Below are 15,972 nucleotides of genomic sequence, written 5' to 3' on the forward strand. Positions count from 1 at the left end.
GTTTCTGAGATATACAAATTTTTGCATTTAATTCATATGGGAGGTACCAAGCCCCCTAAAGAATGTCCGCCCGTTTTTCCCCCTGCAAAATTTTAAAATTCTAGCTCTAATTGTTTCTCAGATAAACTATTTTTTTATTTAATTCATATGGGAGGTGCCTCGCCCCTATTGCTAGTCCGCCTATTTTTGTCCTAAATATTTATGTTGTTAATAAAGTAGCTCCGAAAAATTTGAGAACTCTGTTATATTTTCTCAGATATACTAATTTAAGATTTTATTATATGGGAGGTGTCACGCCCACTATAGATAGGCCGCCCATTTTTTCCACATATGTTCATATGGATGTCAAAGTTGTCCATACAAAATCTGAGGACTCTAGCTGTTGCAGTTTCTGAGATATGCAACTTTTAATTATTATTTTGGATGTAGGCGTGGCACCTCGCCCACTTAAAATTTCTAAATAAAAAGTAGCCTATAGTTCCTTCCAGACGTACAGGAAGGCACTGTGAAAATTTCAAGAAAATCGGTCCAGCAGTTTAGCCGTCTATAGACTTCAAACAAACAAACAAACAAACCCACAAACAAATCCACAAACAAACCCACAAACGAATAAACACACATTCATTTTTATATATATAGATGTCATTACAATTTATATTTTGTGAGTTAGTTAATATTAGTAAACACCTAAAATAGTAGTACTTAACTAAGCTTAAAGGACTCCAATAGTCTCAAACAACTTCCCGGGTTGATTAATCTGTTATATTACAGATCACAAGTTTAAAGATATTTGGGGAAAATTTAGCAGATATCATTATTATGGTCCATACAAGATGGTGATTGGTTGCTTTTAGCAACATAGCCCCGCTTAAATACTCGTAAGCGCCTCGATTATACAGCAATCATTATAAAATTATGTTTTAAGCATCTACAAATAATTCTGTATAGTTATTTTTTTAATCGGACCACATTTGATTCAATGCCCATATAAGGCCCATTTCAGAAAATAGTCATAAATAAGCAATAAATGAACTTATGTCATAAACTAAATTTTATGAGGATCAATATAAACCTAAATTTATATGGACCTCCTTCAGAAAATCGGTGGCCATCTTACTATGAACCATTTTTTTAAAAGGCGGCCATAATTTTTTTATGTTCATCGATTTAAAAATTGTGTTACCTATTTGAAAATAAACACTAGTAAACCTCGGGAGACAAAATATTACAACTCTTTTTCACAGCGAATATTATATATCCGCCCGTGAGCACCAGATCATTTTTTCAGACCAAAAGTCGGTTATTTTGTGCAAATGATGGACTGATTTTCCTGAAATTTTCACAGTACATACATATCTTCCTATAGTCTGGAAGGAATTAAAAGCAACATTTTGTGTTTCAGATAGGTGCTACCAATACCTGTAGTCTCTTCTGTAGGTGTTGACAATTTACTGCCTGGCCTAGTCCTTGCATAAATTGGAAAGAGGTCTAACAAGAGCACCACATAATCTGGTACTACGGGTGGCCAGTTGCCCACAGGACTTATCCTGGCTGGTCAGTTGGTTGAGGTTCCTTCGGGATGCACGTAGTGGCTGTGGTTGAAACCTAAATCGCAGGAAGGGGGTGCTTGGTTAAAAGACTGATACACGGTGAAATATAAATTTTCAAGATACATTTCTGTTATCGTCCCTAGATGCAAGGAGCGGTACAAATTACAGAGCATGACTGTGTATTAATAAAATGTTAGAATTGAGCTGATAATGCAAAGATTGTGTAAACGAAGATGAACTGTTTCTGATGTCTACTTTGATTCTATATAGAGAATGGAGTGATGGTGTAACGATGAACGATGTGTTAGACTACGGTCTAGCAAAAAGTGGGGAGGAGTATATGGTGCAAGGTCGTCACTGCCCTTTCTTTAATTTATTAGCGATTTTCCAACATGGTTGAGTGCATGCTCAACTTCACAGTGGGTCTTTGTGGCCACTAAAATAAAGTCATGTCAATTAATATGATCTGTGTTTCGGACTACCACTTACATCCCCTAGGTGCTGTTGCCAATCAACAGAGCCATAGTAGTGTGGTTGGGCGACATTAAGTCGGGGTAGATTGAGCTTCTCATGACACCTGTCTTTCTCCAACGTCACTACTTTGTCAAGAGATTAGATAGCTCGAGTACTTGAGCAAAGTGCTTGTACATGGACCGGCATATCCATGTACAAAAATTGCGACCTGCGTGTAAGATACACAAAGGGGCAGTGGTGTGTTGTTTACTTTTTACTTGCCCAGTTAAATGATTAATCCGGATAAAATTCGACATGAGTATGTTCCGTGTATAGATAAGTCATTCTGCTAAAATGTTTACACGCGAGTAAAGAGTACTCACCAAAAGACTAGGACTGGTCCAAAACTAATCCAAATATATGGAATAGCATACTCCATTTAACATTGTGATGTCCTATGTGAGGACCATGTAATCCATCTATGCATTACATCAGAGTAATCCCAAAACTACTCTCTTGCTAAAATTATATGAGTACATGATCCGCAATATGGTCCTATCTAATGCAGGCAACGGACCATGTTGTTAAAAACAAGTAAGATGTCTATATTCGACTTTGCCGCATCTTATATACCCTTCACCATAGTGTGTATAAAAAATATTATTTTTATTAACTTTCAATTTATTTCATTTCCCCGATTTATCATTACTTAAGCAATAGAAAAAAAAAGAAACAACAAAGCGCTAAACGAAATAAAATACACAACTCAATGAAACCAACAGACATCCAAACATACGAAACAAAATACACAAAAAACAAAATACACAACAGAACGAAACCAACAGACATCCAAACATGCGAAACAAAATCTTTGATGAAATTTTCAGAGGTTGTCTCGGATTTTTGCTTATATCTCCGTTATTTATGGACGGATTTTGATGATTTTAAATAGGAAACTTCTCGAAAGCATGATTGACAGAATTATTGAAGATTTGGATCCCGATGATATCTGGGGTCTTCAGAAAATTTATTTCAACAGACAGACAGACGGACATGGCTTAATCGAGAATATATATACTACAAACGTAATGACAAACTTATATATACCCTTCTTACGAAGGTAAACTAGCAAGTAAGTAGAAAAACAAATTTTGAAGAGTTTAAAATATTAATTTTTCCTGTATGAATGTCCAGAATACAAATTTGAGTTTTATTTGGTTCCCCATAATCAAAATTAAGTACTTAGGTTACATTAACACGATTGCATATGGTCAACATGCACTTCAAAAAACCGTAACTCAGTACAGTTACTAGACATCACACATTTGGCCAGTGCGGTTTGAAACGTACAACTCTCGAAGGCAAAGCAAAAAGGACGACCTGATTCCCCTTAAGCGATAATGGCAACGACGCACAGTACGTTGTCCCCATACAATTAATGGACAAAAATAGAAGGAGTAATCGTAGAAAAATAAAATTTGGTACACAAGTACGCCTTTACCAAGTTAATATAAATTCAATTTTTCAGAAATATGAAGGGGGTAAAAATGGGTAAATTTGGTAATATCATATCTTCTAATGTAGATATCGAAAAAAGAATATTTGTGTCGTCATATGTTTGAAAAGTTAGGGGACAGGTAGGTGTCTGGTACTTTTTTGAAATTTAACCCTTTTTGGGGGAAAAATGGGTAAAATGGTATATTAGTACAATTTGGTACTAACTGTATCTTTTAAACTATTAAACATAGACATAAAATTTAAATTATATTTTTTACCTATTAAAAATTTAAGAATACAAATTTGTTACCTTTTGAAAATTCGAACATTTAATGGGTTAAAATATTATTTGTTTATTAAAAGGAATTTTTTTTATGAATTTTTTATTTGGATTATTTCGAGATATTTACATATTCATTTAAACTTTTTAAAATTAAAAACAAAATTAAAAATCACTCAATGAATTATTTAAAGCTAAAAAATTGTTCATAGATTCATTTGTTACAATATACTTCTCTATGTCTTTAAGCGTTGTTATGGTATTTTTTGTTTAGTATCTCTCATGTGACTACCGGATCCGAGGACAGTAATAAAAAATTCATTAAGTCTTTATTTATTTGTATGTGACCGTGATGTTTTTCTAATGTGGGATAAACAATCCATTTATAATATCTGTCTATACAAGATAATTAAATATATAATTAAAAATATTTCATTTATATTTTACTATCTATTCAATTTAAATTAAATTTTTAACTTCTGAAAACATTACTTTTCTAATAAAATTATGAAAAAATTTTATTTCCAAAAAATAATTTTTTTTCAATGTTGTGGCAAAAAATTGGTAAGTTTCTTTTTTAATTTCAATAAATAACTGTATTAACTTTAAAAACAAAAGCAAAAAAAATACTACATTTGACATACTTTTGTTATATCATCCATCAAAATTAGAAAATTTTAAAATTTTGTAAAGGAATTTTTATAGCTATGTAAAAATCTTAGGCAAGAGTATTTTACAAAATTATTTTTTTTCATATTAAAACATATACTTGGTTCAGAACTTGGTACAGATCAGAAACACAAAACAAAAATACATTTTTCCAAAATTCTGATTTTTAATATTTTTTTTACTAAACCTATCTGTAATCACCATTTTACATCTTACAAAAATTTATTGACTTTAAAGTCCTTTTTTGATGACAAATTGTGTCATATCATTAATATTTTTGCACACATATCTTAGCTGCTTTATTACCTTTCCAACGATATATATTTTATTAATATTCTTTACAAATAATTTTTTGGACTATTGTCTATTGGACAACGTACTGTGCGACGCACGACGGTCTTCCTCCACCAGAACTGAATTACGACTGAGATTTTATTGTACCAATTTCATCGAGTGCTTGTATTCTCGCTTCTGTTAGAGGGCTGATAGACAGCTTACTTAAAAAGGCCTATTAGAATATCTTGCTCTGAAGGCTTATAAGACGACCTATAATGTAATGTATATAAGATGGTCTTCCGTTAAAGTCATATTAGAAAATATTCAGTCGTAGGCTTTGTAGAAAGTCAGTATAGGAAATTATAATAACAGTTTTAGTGACTTATTCATAAGAATTTATCAAAGTTTGATAAATTCTTACCACTAATGACTAAATTTTATTTGGAATGAAAAAAATACATTCTTCTGTTTTCAGGTAGCGGTTTATAAAAAAGAGCAAAATAAATTTTATAGGGAGAGCCGATATAAAAAATAAGTGCAAACCCAATCATGTTTGAATTTTAATAATTGTTTGACATTGTTTGCAATCCAACTAGTAATGAGCAGAGACGGCTGAAATCGGCGGCGGCTGGCCGCCGGTAATATTTTGCAAGCTGCGCCGCCGCCGAATTCTTTCGGCTCAAAAGCTAAGCCGGCATAAACGTAGCCGCTTTTAAAGGTTGGAATCGCACATTTCAGAAAATAATTTCACCAATTTGAACAGAGTAGCCACTATTTTAAATTCTTATGGCAAATTGAAAAGAGTTGCCATACAATATTGTGCTAATATTAAAACAGTGAAAACCAGGGACGTAACGGTTATAAGAAATATGACGAAAAGGTCTTATTTAACAATTAATAGTAACGGATTTAAAATAGGTGTTATAATTAACCATTATTATAAGATATATTTGATTTTGGTCATCGTAAACAATACCAGAGAGAAATATACTTTTTTGGTCAGAATAACAATTATCGTAACCAAAAAATTTTCATTGGTTATATTTTTTTCAAATATCTTTGGCAAAGTAAATGAACCGGCCAGTTTTGCAACAAATGTGTATTCATTTTATAAGTAAAATATAATTTAAATTAATTAGCCTTTTAATTTCGTTAATATTTATATGGACCAAATAAATAAATTTTGGTTATCTATTACCAAAAAAATATTGGTTGCTAAATAACAGTTATTCATAACCAAAAAATATATTTCTCATGTTAATTGGTTACGGAGACCTAAATAATATAAATCTTATAATAATGGTTAAAAAGTCCCTAAATAAAATAAAGGGACTTTTTGCATAACCATTTCTTTCGAAAGAAAAAATAACAATTATTTTAGGTCCCTGGTGAAAACTACTATAATAATGTATACTACATCAAATCCGAAGAAATACACCTAGGCCACTGTCGGGCCTGTTGTGCGCTCCAATTCAAGAAAAAAAAAATTGTTCACTGAATGTATTATTTTTCCATGTTCAGAAACTCAGTTTCCTGGGCGTAATTCCTAAGAATCTTCCAATCGGTGTTGGTTAAGAATGTTATTTCCGGAATAACATCACTTCCAAGATACTTGGATCTAACTTCGACGAATGCCTGACAATGGCAAAGAAAGTGCTCCAGACTTTCACTGTCCTCTCCACATGCTCTACATTCGTCTGAATCCGCACGTCCAATTTTGTATAGATGTGCTCGTAATCCTGTGTGTCCACTCAGAATACGTACCATCATACTAACCTCAGACTTGCTCATTTTGAGAAGATTTCTCGTCTTGCTCTCATCAGGGTCACCCCATAGAATCTTTGTGGTTCTACCCACCGTTTCATTATTCCAAGAGGCCTTATGGGATTCTCTCATCCATATTTTTAATTCAGCTTTTGTTGCGTCGAATGGTTTTGCGTTTGTCAGGTTAACTACATCGAGCTCCCTTCCCTTTAAAGCTATTACATTCGCCCTTTCGTTGCCGACTACTCCCGAGTGGCCTGGTACCCATATGATGTGAACCTTACCTCTGGGAGAGCATTCAGTTAAAGCTTTCTTACAATCCAATACGGTCTTAGATTTAACTCTATCACCTGATATCGCACAAATTGCCTTCTGGCTGTCGGTAAATATATTAAGCCCTGTGGGCGCCATATTTATTCTAATCCAATTTACACATTCCGTTATTGCTCGTACTTTTGCCTGGAAGCTTGTGTTATGATTAGGTAAATGGTGGTATATTTCTGTTTCTGGGTCTTCAATATAGAACCCCAGGCCCACTTTGTCCCCTAATTTAGAGCCATCCGTGTAGCAACGGATTCCTACTGGTATTTGCTCTAATGTTCCGCTTGACCAAGACATTCTATCTGGGATTAGCGTTTCAAAGTTTCCGACATATTCAGTGTCTGGTATGCGATCAGGCACGTCCGATGAATGTGTATAACCTTCCAATGTGACCAGTATACATTGATGACGTGTCCTATAACAGTTTTTGGCCAGTTCGCCTAAAGTAAAGAGCCGTTCGGCTGTAAGCGCCGCCTCATATCTTATATATGTTTCAATGGGTGGAATATCTAGCAACGTTTCCAGAGCCTTGGTTGAAGTAGTACACATGGCACCACTTATACCCAAGCAGCATGTACGCTGAACTCCCTGTAGTAGTTTGATATTACACTTTTTGTCCAAAGCAGTCCACCAGATTATTGAAGCATAAGCTAGAATTGGTCTAATTACACTTTTATAAAGCCAATTTGTCATAGTAGGACTAAGACCCCATTTCATGCCTATGGTTCTCCTACATATCGCCCAGCACCGATGTGCCTTGTTGATCCTATCCTCTATGTGGTGTCTCCATTTTAATTTCCGGTCAAGTATTACACCTAAGTACTTAACTTTGTCTGTCACCGGTATCTTCTTGCCCAAGAAGCAAGGTTCAGTATATGTAGAAATTTTTGTCTTTCTTGTGAAAAGACAGATTTCCGTCTTGGCCGTATTCAGAGCCTCCTCAGCTCTTCTACACAAGTAATTTGGATCCTTTCCCTTTAAAAGTATTACGACATCGTCTGCATAGCAGACAGGTCTAAGTCCTTTCTCGGTTAGGGTCCTTAGGAGGCTATTAATCGTGGTGACCCAGAGTAAAGGTGACAAAATGCCACCCTGTGGTATACCGCGAAATACCTTTTTCCTGATAGTTATCATCTCGCAGCTTATCCATCTGTTCCTTAGCATGTAGTTGATCCAGTTACGGAGCACCCGGTCAACATAAAACTGGTCTAGGGATTGGATAAGGGTATCAGTGTGCACGTTATTGAAAGCGCCTTCGATGTCAATGCATACTGCCAGTGTATACAGTTTGCTATCGAAAGATTCACCTATGTAGTGGACAACTTCATTTAAAGCGGTTTCCACCGATCGTCCCTTTACATAAGCATGCTGCTTATATTTAAGGGATTGTATGGTATGCTGCTTTTAACCATGCTATCGACTATCCGTTCCAAGGTTTTAAGTAGGAAGGACGTAAGACTTATCGGTCGATAGGACATAGGTGTCGCATAGCTAGGTTTCCCTGGTTTGGGTATAAATATTACCCTTGCATCCTGCCATTTAACTGGGGTATATGCCAATTTTAAGCATGCAGTGAATATCTGTGACAGATGTACGGAAACCAGTCCCGCCTCCATCTGCAAAAGTGCCGGGAAAATTCCATCCGGCCCTGCAGCTTTATAGGGAGCAAAGCTCTTGATTGCCCCTTTAACCATGTCAGTTGTAATAACTATTTCCGTGTTACCCTCCCCTTCCTCCAATATCGGTTCATCTATGTTATTCGATATACCGGGTGGGAAATGAGAATCCATTAGGAGTTTCATTGTCTCCTCCATATCCTCAAGCCTCCTGCCCGTGTCATCGATCATAGATTCCGGTTGGTCATGAGTTTTGGATAGGAATTTTTTTATCTTCGATACGTCATTTACGCTATCTACCTGTTCACAGAAAAGTTTCCAGGAGTCTCGTTTGGCTTTTCGAACGATTTTATTATATTCACCAAGTTTATTACGATACTCATCCCAGTATACTGCGGTCTTTTTACGCCGTGCCCGGTTAAATAGTTTGCGAAGAGTCTTCCCAAGGTTCCGGATCTCCCCAGTTACCCAGGGTTTTTCCTGGGCAGATCTCCGCTCTCGCAGAGGGCAGCTGTCCTCGAACGATTCAACCAGGGCACTTGTGAACGTTTCCACTTTGGCATATATATCCTTTTTATTTCGACATTGAAAAGTGTCCTGACCTAAACGGTTCTTTAGTAAGGTCCCGAACATTGTCCAATTAGTTTTAGACTTATTCCGAAACTTTATCGGCTTTGGTGGTGGCCTTATTATTTTGAATCTTATGTACCGATGATCAGAAAAGGAGTGCTCGTCCGAAACTCTCCAATCCTGAATTTCGTTTATAAGCTCTTCTGAACATATAGTTATATCTAATACCTAAGTTCAATGTTATCAAGTCTTTAGTATTAAGGAAATCCATGAGGGCTTGTCCCCTGCGATTGGTGTTTGTACTACCCCAAGCTACATGGTGCGAGTAGGCAGGTAAATAGATGCAAGGAATATGTTGCCACGACCTTGCTTCATCCGATGTTGATAATCCTGTTGAGAGGAGAAAACATAAGTTCTTGTGACATAAGATACATGTTCTCGGGCGAGATCCTGTATCAGCGTAGAAAAGTTGGAAATTTACGTGATTTAATCCAGAAACCTTGTTGCGAATCGTCCAAGGTTCCTGGATTAAAGCTATATGTATTTTACCTGTGTTGATTTTAGCCATCAGAGCGTTGGTAGCTGTCTCGCTCCGATGGAGGTTTATTTGGATAACCTCAATCATGGTCATCCATTAAACTGTCTTCCAGCGAGTTGGTGGTCACCTCCTCGCTCTTTGGATTTGACTCCTCCGGATAGCCTGAAGTGGCTATTAATGCAGTGGGTACTGTTGATGGCACTGCGGTGTCCTTATCAGGAATAGGAATAGCAGTATTTTTAATAGACACATTCCCAATTCTGGAGAGCACTGCTGTTCTGTCTTCTGGCGGGTGAGTGATTTCCTCCTCGCTTTTAGGATTTGACTCCTCAACATTGCTAGTACTTGCTAATGATGCTTTGGGTACTGTCTTAGGTGTTTTAGTGTCCTTGTCGGGGCCGGTTTTGACAGCCCTTTCAATCGGCGCCTTCCCAATTTTGGAAAGGGCAACTACACTTTCTTCTGGCGAGTTAATCGTAAATTCCTCGATTTTAGGTTTTGACTCCTCAACGTTATCAGTAGTGGATACTGATGCTGTGGTCTTAGGTTTTTTAGTGTCCTTTTCGAGGCTTGTTGTAACAGCCCTTCCAATCGGCACCTTCCCAATTTTGAATATGACAGATTTAGAGGCGAAGTAAGCCCTTCCTTTATTCTCATCAAGACTAGCCATGGATTTCTGGTCGATACCTATTACAAATAAAGTTCCCTCAGGTTCTTCTTTCCTGTAAAAGACATCCCATTTTTCCACGGCCAGCTCAGCATTTTGACCTCCAAGAATTTCCATTATACCTTCATTAGCCAGTTTACTGCCCCATCCTTTTATGTAGACAGTGGACTTTAGAAGCACCGGAAGCTCGCTCTTCTTTGCCAGTCCCAGCCTAGCGCCGTCCCAGGGAGGAGGGATACTTTCCACCAAGTTCTTTAGGGTGCTAATACATTGGTGAGATGCCAACCTCATCAACATCACGCCCATGCTGAACTCGCAGCTCTCGCTCTCTATTGGTTGTTTGCCCTTTGAAGCGATTGCATGGTCCACTATCTTATTGTTGACCAGGTCTTCTATTTTACTCTGTTGGTCTTTTGGAATTTTGCCTGTCGAATTACCGGCATCGTAAACTGCATAGCAGAGATCGTTCCGGTGCCTACTTCTGGCAACTTTGGCGTAAGATGGCGGTTCTTTTCCTTTTCCTCCGTCTAGCTTCTCCTTCCTCGTTCTTCGGAGCTTCTTTTGAGATTCCCTTACCTTCGAGATTGATTTCGCCGACGTGTTCGTCTTCGGAATATCTGGCTTGGCGTTGTCACCCTTACTCGCAGGATTCTCACTTGAGATTCCTTTGAGTGAAGTATGGCTTTGCTTCGACTGTGTATTAGAAGACGGGGAGCTCTTTTTCTTCTTAGGTTTGTTCTCAGTTGTCAACTCCTCGGGAGACCTGATCCTTTTTGCCTCAGATCTTGTGAGAGAGTCCGATTTTTCCTTTGGAGTGTCGTGGGATTGACTAACTATGATTTCCTGAAGCATCTTTTTCAACTTCCTCCTCTGTGCTCCAGAAAGTATTTTCTTAGTAATTGGTAGTTTAGCTATGCTATCACTCACCTCTTTCACCATTTGCTCGACTTCATCCTTTTTGGGATTTGCTATAATGGTATTATTATCATCTGATGATTCAGAGTCGGAACCCTCACCTATATTTAAAGGCTGAGGTAGCTTAGAGCTCTCTCCGAGTACATCCTTCTCTTTCACCCCTATATTTTTGCCAGCGGCATGCTGTGCACTTGACGCATTGTCCGCCACGGAGGCCAAGGTACCCACCTCCGTAGTAGTATTTTGCTCACGATTGCAGGATGACGACGACACGTGACTCGCGAGTAGATCAACACTTGCCGCCGGTACTGGGTTATTTAGGCCCTGCACCGTAACTTTTATCTGTTCATTTCTATTTTCCATATTTGTTTTTTCCAGTTTTTTGGTCCGCGGGGAATATAATATTCCCAGGTGGTGGACAATCTGCCCTCCCTCAGCTTAAGTGAAATTAAAGCTGGGAGAGAACAGATGGTCCATCACTACCCCCTATCCGCCACCCGGGGACGCGCTCGGTAGGAAAAAACTATAAAACTCCCCCGAGTAATGTGTTTTAGTAATGGCTGATATATTTGTAATACAATTGAAGTGTATATACATATATAACGATAATTGTAACACTGTTTTGATTTAAAAATACTGATCCTTCTCAAATTACCGTTAGCTAAAGGATACTTCTTAAGTATAACGATGTTTTCGATACAAATGTCTTCTTCTGTAGTGAATTAAAAAATAAAAAACACCCGATATCACTTTCGAAATTTTTTGATATTTTATTGCTATAAGTATGTATTTTAACATACATATATAAACTTTAACTGCTTCTGAGTGCTTTTACGGGTTTTATATACATTTTTTTTCTATCAACATCATTAAATTTTTGGGATATTTTTCATAAGCGGCTGCAGTTTAAGAAAAAGTAATACATTTGATATGAATAATACTAGTGGATACATAGTAGGAAAAATTAAAATTTACACTTTTAGATGATACTGGGTGGATACATGGAACTTCGTAATAGTTAACAATTATGTTGAAATTTTTTTAGATGATAATTTTTTAAACAAAATATATAAAGTTCTATTAGGAAGCCATTACAAGTACAAATAAATACTTTTTATTTATTATGAGCATCAGATTAGATCAAACGAAAAGGATATCCTTGAAGGTTGAAAAGGAATCCTCAATAAGGATATATAGGAGGTGGCGAACAAAAAATTTAATGTGCATAATAACTTATCTATCTCTTTATAAGTGATTTGATAAAAAAATTTATTTTTTTTTTTTTTGCTTTTTTCGATTATGTATTTGAAAGAGGACATTTTTGAGGTAGGCGTATCCTCGGTCTGAATTGAAATTTCTTATTAATTTAATTATATATAAGACCTCTAGAGAAGAGGGGCAATATGAATGAATCGCTCAATGACGACATGATAATAATCTTTCAATGGGGTCGTGTTAACAGAGATGGGTGGTGTAAATGTTACTGTATCGGGCATGAAAATATAGTCCGATGTCCGCTGGACTAAAAAAAAATAATTCTAGGGTCTCCGTTTTTGAAACGTTGTAAGACACACTTTACTCCATCTGATCTCCTTACTATTTACAACACCTATAACCGACCGAAAATGGAATACAACTTCCATATTTGGTCCCGAGCTTCTAAGTCTATTTTGGAGTTACTCGACCGCGTACAGAAGAAGGCGAAGGTACATATCGGTGACAGTTGGGTATCCAACTTTATTGATTCACTGGAGCACGTTGGGTGTATTTAAATGTTCTATCGATACTATAACGGATTGTGTACCTCGCAAATTAGAGAACTCGTTCCAATCAAGAACACACCCATTTATTGCCGATTGGCCAGTGGACCGCACAACACATTACATTTTTTAACCGCAATGTTCGTATGTGGAACAATCCGAATAATGGAGCTCCATTTTGAAAAATAAAGTTTAACCACCTTATTCACAAACAACATTTTTATTTTATAAAAGGTTTATAAAACAAAATTTCCATACAATATCTAATTTATAAACAGTTTATAAAATATTTTTTTTTTGTGAATAAGGGGGTAAGTATTAAACCCATTCGTTCCCATTTTACTCGCTTGGAAAGAAAAACAACCGATTTTATAATGATATATTGCCGAGTTTTTTTTTTGTAAAATTTGATTTTTATAATATTACTTTAGAATCCTAAGAATTATAACATTATAAAAACAATATTTTCTTAACAAACTATTGTTTTAATTTAATTTCGATTTTTATAAATATTTTTGTTTGAGTTTATAACAAATTGGTTTGATTTTTACACAGAAGGAAATTATTTTCACGAACTCTTTATTGAAATAAATTTAATTATCAATAAACATTTTTACTGATTCAATAAATGTTTTTTTTGAGTTTTATTTTTATGTCTACAATAAAACAAGTTTTGGAATGTACTAAAATGAATTGAATTTTTAATTTTTTCGCATCTTTCATTGTAATTTGATGCCAAAATTTTTAATTTTAAGTTGAATGGATTAGAATTTTATTGAAAAATAAGGGTCTCATTTTATAAAATTCAAATTTTTGAAAATTTCCCAATATTCTTCATACAAATTTTTTACAGATTTTTTAAACAGATCAGCTTATTAGTGGTGTAGGGTATAATAAATTCTCTAAGAATTCGCTAACATAAGCATAAATAATACAATTCCTGCTATTTCAGTAAATTGATGTACTACTCGTCTTTGAAACACACTTTACTGTAAAGAAATGTTTTAGAATTAACGGATACTACCCCAGCAAAAACTCGGTAATGGGTTGTACTTCCATAACCACTTACTTTTCAATGACTACTACTTACCGTCTGCATTACTTAGACGTACTCTAGTAATGACTTTCTTTCGGCTTTGTCATTTTGTTTGCACATATTATTTAATGGCGTGTTAAGAATAGTGTTTTACAAAAAAGAAAACAAAATTAGATTTGTATGTGAAAACCATTATTTCACGCGCAATAAAATAGCTAAGCAGTGGTAACAAACCGAATTATTAAAAAATAAAACAAATTACTAAACAACTTCTTTGTAAGAGAAATTGCAAGTACTTCTATAACTCCCTATTTGTAAGCGAGCGTAGAAGTACTTGCCTCCCATGACATCACCGTGTTAAAATAATGACTTAAAATGTTAAAGAAGAAGTAGTGAAAAGAGTTTTTATTAGCTTTTTTAATCATTACTTTTCAATTTAAGTTTTTCCTGTTACACTTATGATATAAAACATCTAAGAAGCTTGTGGCGGAACAGCTATTGGCAACAATCGCGATCTCGAAACATAAAGGTTGATCTTAATCACTGCCAAACAGGAACTCACATAGTCTTAAAAAGTAATAAGGAGTCTAATCTGAAAAATATCTTAAAAGCTTAGACCCAACTAAGAAAACAGAATATAATCTTTGGAAAGCTGCCACAAAAATGCTATACGACATTGCATATGAGTCATCCATACGCCTCCATATAGAAAAATAATATAAAAATTGCAGAACAAAGTGAGAAATATCTTGGTATCCACCATTTTTTGGTAGATCCATAACATAGATCCACCAAAACATAGTTACAAAAAGAACTGGCTAATTGGACCACGGTCTGCTCTAGACTTGGAGTACAAAGTGCTTTTGAACAAAACAGTTATAAAACTGATATGGCTATACGGCTATTATTGCAAAGGGAGCAGTCAGTACTATTAAGAACAATAACATGTACCCCGTGGTACATTCGTAATAGTAATATTCACATGGATCTCAACGTCCCCATAATTCATTGGGGATCAAACTCTCAGTTTAACCTACCTGTCGAAACTAATTACTCAAATCGCCTTGCATGGCAGTTGGTGTTATTTGAGGGTCACAGACGACTGAGAAGAATGGAAACATTGAATTTTGCCAGATAATCAAATTATCGAGAACTTGTGTTGAAATTGCAGTGGCAGTAATTTAATACCTTAATACTTATTGTAAATTTTTATAGAAGCAAGATTCAATAAAGAATAGATAAAATGAAAAATATATACATCTTAATTTTTCTTTCAGGATAGGTTAGGTTTGACAGGTGGCTGCATCGAACATCCGAAATTACAGCTTTACTTGGGTCAAATAATGATCTCTTTGTAATTTGACCTGTAAGAAGAAAAGAAGAATTGGGATAGACGGAAGAGAGACAGTGAATGGGTAGGGGATAAGAAAATTTTAAAACATCCCTAGAAATAATGATATGGAGGCATAAGGTGAGAAAACATTACGCCGAGCTTAGTGTGAAATTGTAGTTCACCACCATTTTGACAAGTTCAGTAATGCAGTAAGTCGTTCAAGTTGAACATTCGATAGATCTGATAGATCATTAAAAACAGTTAACCCTAATGTTCAAAAACGGAACGTTTCCAAAGGTGGACAGTGACAGAGAAGATGGACTACCGTCTCCTCTTCATCTTCATTTTGACAACTTTTACAGAAGTCGTTGTACGGTAAACCAATGCGCCTTGCATGGTTGCCAAATTTGCAGTGGCCAGTTATGACCGATACCATATTACCTAACTGAGGTCTTTGAAGACTAAGAAGATAGGCGGTTCTATGTGGATCCATGTTGAGCCACGACGTTCGAGAGATCGAGCAAGTATGCTTCCCCGACCAGAGAATTTGAGCCATGGTAAATGCAATATTCAATAATATGCTTTTTTATGACAGACAGTGGAACCCCACAGAACTGGTCCACGTCCATATCTCCTAGCATGGCTCCAGCTTTTGCCAAGGTATCAGCAATATTATTGCCATATATAGTCCCGCGTCTTTGACACATATAAGGAGACGTACAGCATT

General features: G+C 35.9%; 1 protein-coding gene across 1 annotated transcript in view; it reads left to right on the plus strand.

Moving 5' to 3' along the window:
• Positions 1–15,972, plus strand: part of LOC119603187 (fat-like cadherin-related tumor suppressor homolog) — a gene marked incomplete at its 3' end in the record, with an annotated part of 153,318 nt that overhangs the window by 20,098 nt on the left and 117,248 nt on the right. The gene's annotated exons all lie outside the window — the stretch shown is intronic.

This window comes from Lucilia sericata, unplaced genomic scaffold (genome assembly GCF_015586225.1).
Source record: "Lucilia sericata isolate MDLA Ls3-8-SP2 unplaced genomic scaffold, ASM1558622v1 Contig000280F_arrow, whole genome shotgun sequence".
Classification (NCBI taxonomy): domain Eukaryota; kingdom Metazoa; phylum Arthropoda; class Insecta; order Diptera; family Calliphoridae; genus Lucilia; species Lucilia sericata.